Below are 11740 nucleotides of genomic sequence, written 5' to 3'. Positions count from 1 at the left end.
TCCTGCACGATTTTTATAGCATGACAAATTCGTGATGGTGAATGCCAATTGAACCATATTGCAAATGCACAGTGACTTTGCAAAAGTGAGAAAACATTTGCAATATGTTTAAACAGTGAGGTACCATCACCAAAAGTAACATTCTGAAATCAACCCTAACGAGCGATGGAGAGGTACCAGAATCACTGCCCAGCCATCCCGAGTTCATCGCGCCAGTCAATTTTGCATTCCTGCACGATTTTTATAGCATGACAAATTCGTGATGATGAATGCCCATTGAACCATATTGCAAATGCACAGTGACTTTGCAAAAGTGAGAAAACATAAACAAATGGACATGATGAAATCAACACCACGAGTGATGGAAAGGAACAACAATCACTGCCCGGCCATCCCGAGTTCATCAGGCCAGTCAATTTTGCATTTCTGCAGGATTTTTGAGCATGTCAAATTTTTTATGACATTTGGCCCCACAAAACATATGCCTTATGCACAAGTAAAAAAATAAAAATAAATTATGATAATAAAATATGACTAAAGTATGTTGATACAGTTCTTATATGTGTGTAATTGACATAAAATTCGAAAGAATTTCGAAAAACGGTCCAGAAAGCACTTTTTTAGGGGTGTGTGAAGTTTTTTATGAAATTTTGCAATTTTTGACCTTTGACTTCCTATGAAATCAAATTGCAAATGGACAAAATGCGCAAGTAATAAAAAAAAAAAATTATGATAATAAAATTGGACAAAAGTATATTCATACAGTTCTTACACATGTGTAATTGACAAAAAAAGCGAAAGAATTTCGAAAAACGGTCCAGAAAGCACTTTTTAAAGGGGTGATAAGTTTTTGACAAAAAATTCATTTTTTCAAAATTTGGCTTTTGGATGTTGACTTGGGGTCCATTTCCTATATGAAAAACCACGGTGGAGCGCACACACCACCTGTTGGATTTTTGAAGTATTACAACTGGCAATTGCCATATGGCATTTGAAAAATATTTTGCATGAATCAACGCCGAATTGGGTGTTATTGGCTGTGCGCCAATTTTTGTTTCTTTCTTGGCCATCGTGTACATGGATTGCCCTATGCCAATGTTTTCCCATTCATTTTTGTCCATTTCAGGGGGGTATTCCCTTACAACACCCGTGCCCTAGCCCATACTACTCCGGCAAAGGCACAGTCCCAAAAGACATGGCGCACAGTCTCCTCCCTGCCACTAGAGGATCTTGGACAGGTGGGGGATTGCACCAAACTATACCGGTACATGATGGAACGTACCGGCAAGCACTTATGGAGGCTCAACCAATTCAGGTCCTTGAGCCTGTTGTCCAGACCCCGCGCCTGCACTCCCTCCCAGACCACTTCCGAGATGCCGACTACAGGCGCCGGACTCCCTGCCTTTCTGACCTCCTCGTACAGGTGCCTGTGATCTAAACCTACTCGGGCAACTTCAACCCCAGGGTGCGCACGCAGCCACTTGGCCGCATAACCAAAGTGCCACGGCAGCTGTTCCGCCCGAGGACCCGTGTTAGACCACACCATTACGCTTCTCGCCTGATACGAGAAGAACACCCGCAGGAGGTAACCGGACGGGTGTATCACTGGATGAGCAAGCTCCGTTAACAAGAAAGAAACAAAAATTGTGTCCAGCTTGAGGGGGAAATGTGGTACCCCCCTACCTCCCTCCCCGATGGGACAGAGCATGCGTGCCCTGGCGACCCACTCGCACCTGCCACTCCACATGAACTGAAACACAAGCCTCACTAGAGGCCTCCTCAGACAAGCCGACAATGGGTAGATGTACGCCAAATACAAAAGAGATGGCAACACATCCACCTTTAGGACCAGGACTTTGCCCATAAAAGACAAATACCTAGCCTTCCACATCGCTAGCTTCCTCTGTACCACTGCGATACGCATGTTCCAGTTTAGCGACGCTGAGCCGGAGGTCTCAAAATGGACCCCGAGAATCCTAAGGGCCCCCTCACAGAGAGATAACCCCCCAGGCACATCCGTTCTACCGCGCCATCTTCCGAAAAACTTGACGGAAGACTTTGCATGGTTCAGAACCGCTCCCGACACTCGGGTGAAATCCCCAAAGATGGCAAGGGACCCTGTCAGGCACGGGTCCTTGCACAGCAGCAAGGAAGTGTCATCGGCGTACTGCATCATCTTAACACGCAATCCACCACTTCCAGGGATCAACAAGCCTTCCACCCATGTGTCTGCCCTAATTGCAGCCCCCAGAGGCTCCATGTACAGAACGAAGAGGAGAGCCGAGAGTGGGCACCCCTGCCTGACCCCAGACGAGAGGTCAAAAACGTATACCCCAAAACTTGAGATAAAACTCAGCCGGCAGCCCATCCATCCCAGGCACCTTCCCTTTTCCCATCCTCCTAAGAGCGCTCTCAACCTCTTCTAGTGAGATCTGGGCCTCCATCACTTCTCTAATATCCTCCGGCAACCGCCTGGACAAGTGTTCTAAAAACACATTTCCCTGCTCTACATCTATTTCCCTTTCCTTAAATAAACATTGGAAATGATCAGTTGTCACCCTGACCATATCCTCTGGTTCTCTAACTATACTACCATTTTCTTCCCAGTCCACCATCTCCCTCCTGTCTGCCACCACCTGTGGCCCATACACCACCACTAATCTAAATTTACAATCCCTTACCGTGACATCCACCCCTATAACCCTCCCCTGCATCACCACAAAAGAACCCTCCACTTTTACCTCCCTGTGCCCACACAAAATCCCTACCCCCGATGAGTGCACCCCCCCAATACCCCAAACCGACTCCCCCTTGTCCCACTCCCTCTTAAACCTACTAACACCCCCTCCATCCCTCAGGTGAACCTCCTGTAAAAATCAAAAATCAAACCCCACACCCTCCAGATAACTAAAAACCGCCCTCCTCTTAACAAAATCCCTTAAACCCCTTACATTTAAACTAACAAAAGTAAAATTAGACCCCATGAAATAAAAAGTAAAAACATGTAATACACTCAAATACTAAACCCAGACAGAAAAAAAAAAACAGGAGACTCACCCGATGCTCCCCTGCTCCATATCTACCGGTGATAACATCCGACGTCTCTTCCTCCATCTCGCCAACCCAGGATGCAGGAATAGTGTTTGGCTCCGGGGTGCCCTGCACCCTGGGTCTACTCCCACACCCCTCCCCCTCCCCAGCGCTGCAGCTAGTTTGGAAAAAAATAGGGGAGGCTGAGTCCCCAAACAAAAAACTCCCCACCTCCTCCTGTACCCAGTCCTGGGTCTTGTTAGGTGTGTCCCCACCCAACAGAAGTTGATGGCCTGGGGAAACCAGCAGCAACCCAGAGGTTTCTCCCACCCCCATCGCTCTCTTAGCCATCCCCTCTCTCTTACTGTCGGCCAATCGCACCCTCCTCTTCACTCTTTTCTTTGTTGGTGATGGAGGCAGTGGAGAGATACCACCCTCCCCCCCCGCCAGCTCCTCCACCATACCCCTCATCTCTTCCACCAGGGCACTTTCCCCCAGTCCACTTGCTCTTCCACCGTCTCCTTCTCCACCACCCCTCCCTCGCTTTCTTCTCTCTCATGCTCCTCCACTCGGTTGCCTTCTTCCGCCGCTTTTCCTGGTTCTCCTACTCCTGTGCCTTCCGTTTCCTTCTCTCTTCCATCCTCCGCTTCTTGCTCCTCCTTCCTTGCCGCCTTCCCCTCTGGACCTGTACTCTGGTCATGAGGCATGCTTCCTTCCCCTCCTCTTCTTCCCCCATCCCCCGCTCCTGCACCCCCCCAGCCACAGACGCGTATGACCTCTGACGATCCGGGCACCCCCGCCACAGGTGTGCTGACGAGCCACACCCGTGGCAGGTCTTAGGCTCGTCACAATCCTTCGCCTCGTGCTCCCCAGATCCACAAAATCTGCATTTTCTTGTGCTGCACGAGGCGAAGATGTGGCCGTAGGCCATACAGCGCCTGCAAAATGGGGGCTGACGTGCATAAAACAACGTCCCCCTGTCAGCCCCTAGGGAGAACATAGCAGGAGGACGGAGGTAGCCACCATGTCCCTTTGGGTCCTCCCTGAGGAGGGCCTGGAAGCCTCTCCTCCCATTCCAAAACCCAAGGGAGTCTTTGAGGTGCCTTGCTGAGGAGACATTATCCATGTATCTCCCCAGAAAGGCCCTCACGTCTTCATCCTTAACGTATGGGTTGTACATGTTGACAGTTACAACCCTAAAGTTGTTCCTCGCCAGGCTTGTTATTTCATAATCGCTCATCGGCCTCTCACCTCCCACTGCTCTTGCTCTTCTCAGGATATCATCATGTTTCTCCTCTGTATTTAGTGCCACGTCATATGCTCCCTCCAACGAGTTGCCTTGGAAGCAAAACACGTCCTTCACCGTCAGCTTTAGAATCCCCATCAAGATTGTCCTACCAAAAGTTTCCCGTCCTAAAGGCTCCAACTCCTTTTCCTTCCAAGCAAACCGAATCGTGTTGGCCAGCCCAATCCCAGGGACTGACCGTGTTGGTGGATTTTGCACCATCTCCGCAAGGAGAATGGCGCACCCGGCTCACGTTCTCTTCCAAAACCAGGAAAAAAGAAAATCCAAAGTGACTGAGCCTATCTGGTGCAACAAACACAGAGACAGGAACAATCACCCACAAAACCCAACACAAAACAGTCTACCTACATATGGTTTCCAATCAGAGACAATGACTAACACCTGCCTCTGATTGAGAACCATATCAGGCCAAACATAGAAATAGACAAACCAGACACACAACATAGAATGCCCACCCAGCTCACGTCCTGACCAACACTAAAACTAATGATGGTCAGAACGTGACAGCATTTAACTATGGCTAAACAGTTTTCTACACATCTTATTAATTAATGATGTGGGCATACACAGAATGTACATGCAGGACGGTTGATCTACACAGGGAGGGAAAACTTATGGAGTTATGATGGAGCGGGCAAGCGTCTTTGAGTTGGTGAATTCGAAATGGATAATGGTCAGGGCTAACCGGACCCTTTATCTGTAAGAAATAGTAAACATTTTGGAATTATAACATGTGTTAAAATGTAGGTGTAATGGTTCTCGTCTGCTGAAGGAGAAGCGGACCGAGAAGCGGACCAAAATGCAGCGTGGTATTCTTGAGACATGTTTAATGATGATGAAAAAACACGAACAATACAAAAACAACAAACAGACCGTGAAAACCTATACAGCCTATCTGGTGACAACAAACACAGAGACAGGAATAATCACCCACAAAATACTCAAAGAATATGGCTGCCTAAATATGGTTCCCAATCAGAGACAACGATACACACCTGCCTCTGATTGAGAACCACTCCAGACAGCCATAGACTTTGCTAGATAACTAACCCCACTAAGCCACACACCCAACACCCCACACAACCCCAAGACAAAACACACCACAATAAACCCATGTCACACCCTGGCCTGACCAAATAAATGAAGACAAACCCAAATACTTACGACCAGGGTGTGACAGAACCCCCCCCCCTAAGGTGCGGACTCCCGGACGCACAGAAAAACAGTAGGGGAGGGTCCGGGTGGGCGTCTGTCCATGGTGGCGGCTCCGGCTCCGGCGCGGGACGTGGACCCCACTCTATTAATGTCTTAATCCCTCCTCCTCGCGTCCTATGATAGTCCACTCTTGCCGCCGACCATGGCCAAGAAGTCCTCACCCAGAACCCCACTGAACTGAGGGGCAGCTTGGGACTGAGGGGCAGCTCGGGACTGAGGAGTGGCTCGGGACTGAGGAGTAGATCGGGACTGAGGGGAAGCTCGGGACTGAGGGGAATCTCAGGCAGGTAGTTGGATCCGGCAGATCCTGGCTGGCTGGCGGTTCCGGCAGATCCTGGCTGACTGGCGGATCTGGAAGAGTCTGGTTGACTGGCAGATCTGGAAGAGTCTGGTTGACTGGCAGATCTGGAAGAGTCTGGTTGACTGGCGGATCTGGAAGAGTCTGGTTGACTGGCAGATCTGGAAGTGTCTGGCTGACTGGCGGATCCTGGCAGACTGACGGATCTGGCTGCTCCATGCTGACTGGCGGCTCTGGCTGCTCCATGTAGACTGACAGCTCTGGCGGCTTCTTGCAGACTGGCAGCTCTGGAAGAGACTGGTTGACTGGCAGATCTGGAAGAGTCTGGTTGACTGGCGGATCTGGAAGAGTCTGGCTGACTGGCAGATCTGGAAGAGTCTGGCTGACTGGCGGATCCTGGCAGACTGACGGATCTGGCTGCTCCATGCTGACTGGCGGCTCTGGCTGCTCCATGCTGACTGGCGGCTCTGGCTGCTCCATGTAGACTGACAGCTCTGGCGGCTTCTTGCAGACTGGCAGCTCTATCGGCTCCTTGCAGACTGGCTGCTCCATGCAGACTGGCAGCTCTGGCTGCTCCATGCAGACTGGCGGCTCTGGCTGCTCCATGCAGACTGGCAGCTCTGGCTGCTCCATGCAGACTGACAGCTCTGCCTGCTCCATGCAGACTGGCAGCTCTGGCTGCTCCATGCAGACTGGCAGCTCTGGCTGCTCCATGCAGACTGACAGCTCTGGCTGCTCCATGCAGACTGGCAGCTCTGGCTGCGCTGAACAGGCAGGAGACTCCAGCAGCGCTGTAGAGGAGGAAGGCTCTGGCAGCACTGAACAGGCAGGAGACTCCGGCAGCGCAGGAGAGGAGGAAGGCTCGGGCAGCGCTGAACAGGCGGGAGACTCCGGCAGCGCAGGAGAGGCGAGGCGCACTGTAGGCCTGATGCGTGGTGCTGGCACTGGTGGTACTGGGCCGAGGACATGCACAGGAAGCCTGGTGCGGGGAGCTGCCACCGGAGGGCTGGTGTGTGGAGGTGGCACAGGATGGGCTAGACCGTGAAGGCGTACTGGAGATCTTGAGAGCAGTGCTGGCACAGGACGTGCAAGGCTAGGGATGTGTACAGGAGGCCTGTACAGGAGTGGGGATTCATAGTACAACAGGAGGCTTCTGTAACCTGCAATACGTGTTAAATATGTTTGACATACATCCACGACTGAATGGTTTCACAAACTACCTTTAAAGGTTTTGTAAGTTGTAACAGGCCTCATTCAACAGTCTAGAGATGAACCTAGAGACACCAAAAACATCACTGTTTAGAGCAGCTTGGAGATTATTACCCATGTAAGTGGGGAGCAAAAGAGCGGATTTAACCAACTCTGTACAAACCCCGACACGGCTTATGATAACTCTGACGCGTACGTCTAATGATTATTGTATATGTTTACAACTGAGGGGTTTGACAGTAGGTCAATGAGATGTATAAAGGCAAATTGACATAACGGACCTCAAAGACCAACAGCCTACTTAATAATATAGAATGCAGGGGTGTGTACTGATCATGTAACCATTACATGTAACCCCCCCCCCCCACCTAGTTAGGGACAGAACGTGGAGCATATACTTTAACACTATGTTACCACAGCTTTAGTGCAAACCCACAGCCCCGAATATTTAGCTGCCAGGACAGATTCAGAAAAGAGATGTGAATAAGTGAATCCCTCCTAATAGATATTTCTGAAGGCTACTGGACATAGGTGATTGGGAAGTGACTGTTAGACGTAGATTCTCAGAAGCAATTTATAGTCTTTCCTACAATGGTATGTTATAAAGTTTGTAATAATGTACAACTGAAGGCCTCCAATGTTTTTACATAACAACACTAATGATGCGTGTTTAAATAGTAGTACAATTTGGTAATTAATTCTAACATGTCATTAAAAAGTTTGTACTATATATTTTGGTATTAAATCAATGGTTTTAAAACAGTATCTCACCCTTTAAGGATGGGAAAATGTCCTTTCCAGCCAATACCCCAGTCTGTCGAAAAAAAAAAAGACACGGAATATCAGGGGGGTGCGTGAGTGTGCGTGTGACGGAGCAGCAGGAGTGAATGTGCGTTTCAAAAACAAAAGGGGGAGTGTGTGTGTGTTCAACAGGGGCCCAAGCATTCTATCTGTAGAGAATTGTTTGAAACCAATGTTTGCATTCCCCCCCCCCCTAGGTACATACACATCAATCATTACAATAATTTGCATAATAGATAGAGTACACAACTGTATCAATGGCTTGAATTTCTGAAAAAAAATATCAATGCATACAATATATTTGTTTACTAGACCTACCAACATATAACACAATAGTGTATATCATGGGTAACTCCTGTTTTCATGGTTAATTGATAGGTGTTCCATTCTGTGGACTGAGAATCCAAAATACTTTGCACAACACATACATTTAGATTATAAAAGAGTTGTAAAAACTACGTATATGTTGTTTTCTCGAGTGTACAAAAATTATTCTAATGATTGAAGTGTATGTACCTAGTATGTTGTACTAGTATATACGTTAAGCTGACTTAAAAAACATATTTATGAGTTAGTTAATTAAGATGCTGAATATAAAAAGTGTGGCTTCTTACATAGAAATTGGTCAGGCCTCTTGCTCAATAGCACAAAGCAGATCATTCAATCTATGTTCTTACTGGTTCTAGACTATGTTGAAATAATCTAAATGAATGCAGCGACCACTTCATTAAAAACTATAGATGCATTTGACCGTAGAGGTAAATCAACTCTTTGTGGGTGATTGTTCCTGTCTCTGTGTTTTGCACCAGATAGGGCTGTTTTCGGTTTCCGTACATTTGTTATTTTGTTAGTTTATCATGTATAGTTCTGTATTAAAATACAATGAATCACAAGTACGCTGCATTTTGGTCCGCTCCTCCTTCCCACAACGAAAGCTGTGACAGAATCACCCACCACAACAGGACCAAGCGGCGTGGTAACGGGAAACAGCAAAGGCAGCAGCAGGAGCAGCGAAAAAAGGACTTTTGGACTTGGGAGGATATCCTCGACGGGAGAGGACCCTGGGCTAAACCAAGGGAGTGTAGCCGCCCCAAGGAGCAACAAAAGGAGGAATGGACATGGGAGGAGGAATTATTCGGAGAAGGACCCTGGGATCAGCCTGGAGAATATTGCCGACCCAAGGAAAAACTGGAGGCGGCGAGAGCTGAGAGGCGCTGGAATGATGAGGCAGCGCGGTGACGCGGATGGAAGCCTGAGAGTCAGCCCCAAAAATTTCTTGGGGGGGGCCAAATGCCATGAAGCCGGCTCTACGCATCTGGTCCCCAGTGCGTCTCCTTGGGCCGGCTTACATGGCACCAGCCTTGCGCACTGTGTCCCCGGTTCGCCTGCATAGCCCAGTGCGGGCTATTCCACCTTGCCGCACTGGCGGAGCGACCGGGAGTATTCAACCAGGTAAGGTTGGGCAGGCTCGATGCTCAAGAGCTCCAGTGCGCCTGCACGGTCCGGTCTACCCAGTACCACCTCCACACCCCAGCCCTCCGGTGGCAGCTCCCCGCACCAGGCTTCCTGTGCGTGTCCTCGGCCCAGTACCACCAGTGCCAGCACCACGCATCAGGCCTACAGTGCGCCTCGCCTCTCCAGCGCTGCCGGAGCCTTCCTCCTCTCCTGTGCTGCCGGAGTCTCCCGCCTGTTCAGCGCAGCTAGAGCCTTTCTCCTCTCCTGCGCTGTTGGAGTCTCCCGCCTGTTTAGCGCTGCCAGAGCCTTTCCGCCTCTACAGTGTTGCCGGAGTCTCCTGCCCGTTCAGCGCGGCCAGAGCTGCCAGTCTGCATGGAGCAGCCAGAGCTGTCAGTCTGCATGGAGCAGCCAGAGTTGTCAGTCTTCATGGAACAGCCAGAGCTGCCAGTCTGCATGGAGCAGCCGGAGCTGCCAGTCTGCATGGAGCTGCCAGTCTGCAAGGAGCTGCCAGTCTGCAAGGAGCTTCCAGTCTGCAAGGAGCTGTCAGTCTGCAAGGAGCTGCCAGTCTGCAAGGAGCTGCCAGAGCTGCCAGTCTGCATGGAGCAGCCAGAGCTGCCAGTCTGCAAGAATCCGCCAGAGCAGCCAGTCAGCATGGAGCAGCCAGAGCCGTCAGTCTGCCAGAATCCGCCAGTCAGCCAGACTCTTCCAGATCTGCCAGTCAGCCAGACACTTCCAGATTCGCCAGTCAGCCAGACTCTTCCAGATCTGCCAGTCAATCAGACTCTTCCAGATCTGCCAGTCAGCCAGACTCTTCCAGATCTGCCAGTCAGCCAGACTCTTCCAGATCCGCCAGACCCTTCCAGATCTGCCAGTCAGCCAGACTCTTCCAGATCCGCCAGTCAGCCAGACACTTCCAGATCCGCCAGTCAGCCAGACTCTTCCAGATCCGCCAGTCAACCAGACTCTTCCAGATCTGCCAGTCAACCAGACTCTTCTAGATCTGCCAGTCAACCAGACTCTTCCAGATCCACCAGTCAGCCAGACTCTTCCAGATCCGCCAGTCAGCCAGACTCTTCCAGATCCGCCAGTCAGCCAGGATCTGCCAGAGCCTTCCTCCTCTCTGCTGCTGCCGGAGTCTTCCGCCTGTCCGGCGCTGCTGCCGGAGTCTCCCGCCTCTACGGCACTGCTGCCGGAGTCTGAGGAGCCCCTCTGTCCCGAGCTGCCCCTCTGTCCCGAGCTGCCTCTCTGTCCTGAGCTGCCACTCTGTCCCGAGCTGCCCTTCTGTCCCGAGCTGCCCCTCTGTCCCGTGTTATTTAGTATTGTTGCTGTGGCTAGGAGGTCACGGAAGCGGACAAGGTGGGGGAGGACTACAGTGAAGTGGGGGCCACGTCCAGCACCGGAGCCGCCACCGCGGACAGATGCCCACCCAGACCCTCCCTGATAGGTTCAGGTTTTGCGGCCGGAGTCCGCACCATGGGGGGGGGGGGTACTGTCACACCCTGACCATAGTTTATTTGTATGTTTCTATGTTTTGGTTGGTCAGGGTGTGATCTGAGTGGGCATTCTATGTTGGATGTCTTGTTTGTCTATTTCTATGTCTGGCCTGATATGGTTCTCAATCAGAGGCAGGTGTTAGTCATTGTCTCTGAATGGGAACCATATTTAGGTAGCCTGGGTTTCACTGTGTGTTTGTGGGTGATTGTTCCTGTGTCTGTGTTTTGCACCAGATAGTGCTGTTTTCGGTTTTCGTACATTTGTTATTTTGTTAGTTTATCGTGTATAGTTCTTTATTAAAATAAAATGAATCACAACTACGCTGCATTTTGGTCCGCTCCTCCTTCCCACAACGAAAGCCGTGACAATATGTGTGTAAAGTGTACATGTTTGTTTCACTGTAGATTTGTTTAAGCCCTCCTAGAAACACCTAATTTAATCATCCCACAGCATTAATTAATAAGCTGTGTAGAAGCTGTTTAGCCATAAGTAAAGGCCTTTCATAAAGAGGCTGTCATGATAAACCTGAATCCGTAAGTTTTCCCTTCATGTGTCGATCAACCGTCCTGCATGTACATTCTGGGTATGCCCACATCATTAATTAATAAGATGTGTAGAAAACTGTCTAGCCATAAGTAAAGGCCTTTCATAAAGAGGGTGTCATGATTGCATGTGCCTCATGTTTAACACGTTTGCTTGTTACAGAATACTACTGTTGTACATTTAATATCCCCTAGCAGATTTCGTTGCATTTGCACAAATTCTGTCATGTTACTGTGGTCTTTTTAAAAGTCAATAAATATGTATGTAAAGTGTACATGTTTGTTTCACTATAGATTTGTTTAAGCCCTCCTAGAAACACCTAATTTCATCCCACAGCATTAATTAATAAGCTGTGTAGAAGCTGTTTAGCCATAAGTAAAGGCCTTTCA

Source organism: Oncorhynchus masou, chromosome 32, assembly GCF_036934945.1.
Source record: "Oncorhynchus masou masou isolate Uvic2021 chromosome 32, UVic_Omas_1.1, whole genome shotgun sequence".
Taxonomy (NCBI): Eukaryota; Metazoa; Chordata; class Actinopteri; order Salmoniformes; family Salmonidae; genus Oncorhynchus; species Oncorhynchus masou.
Note: the sequence above shows the minus strand (reverse complement) of the source record.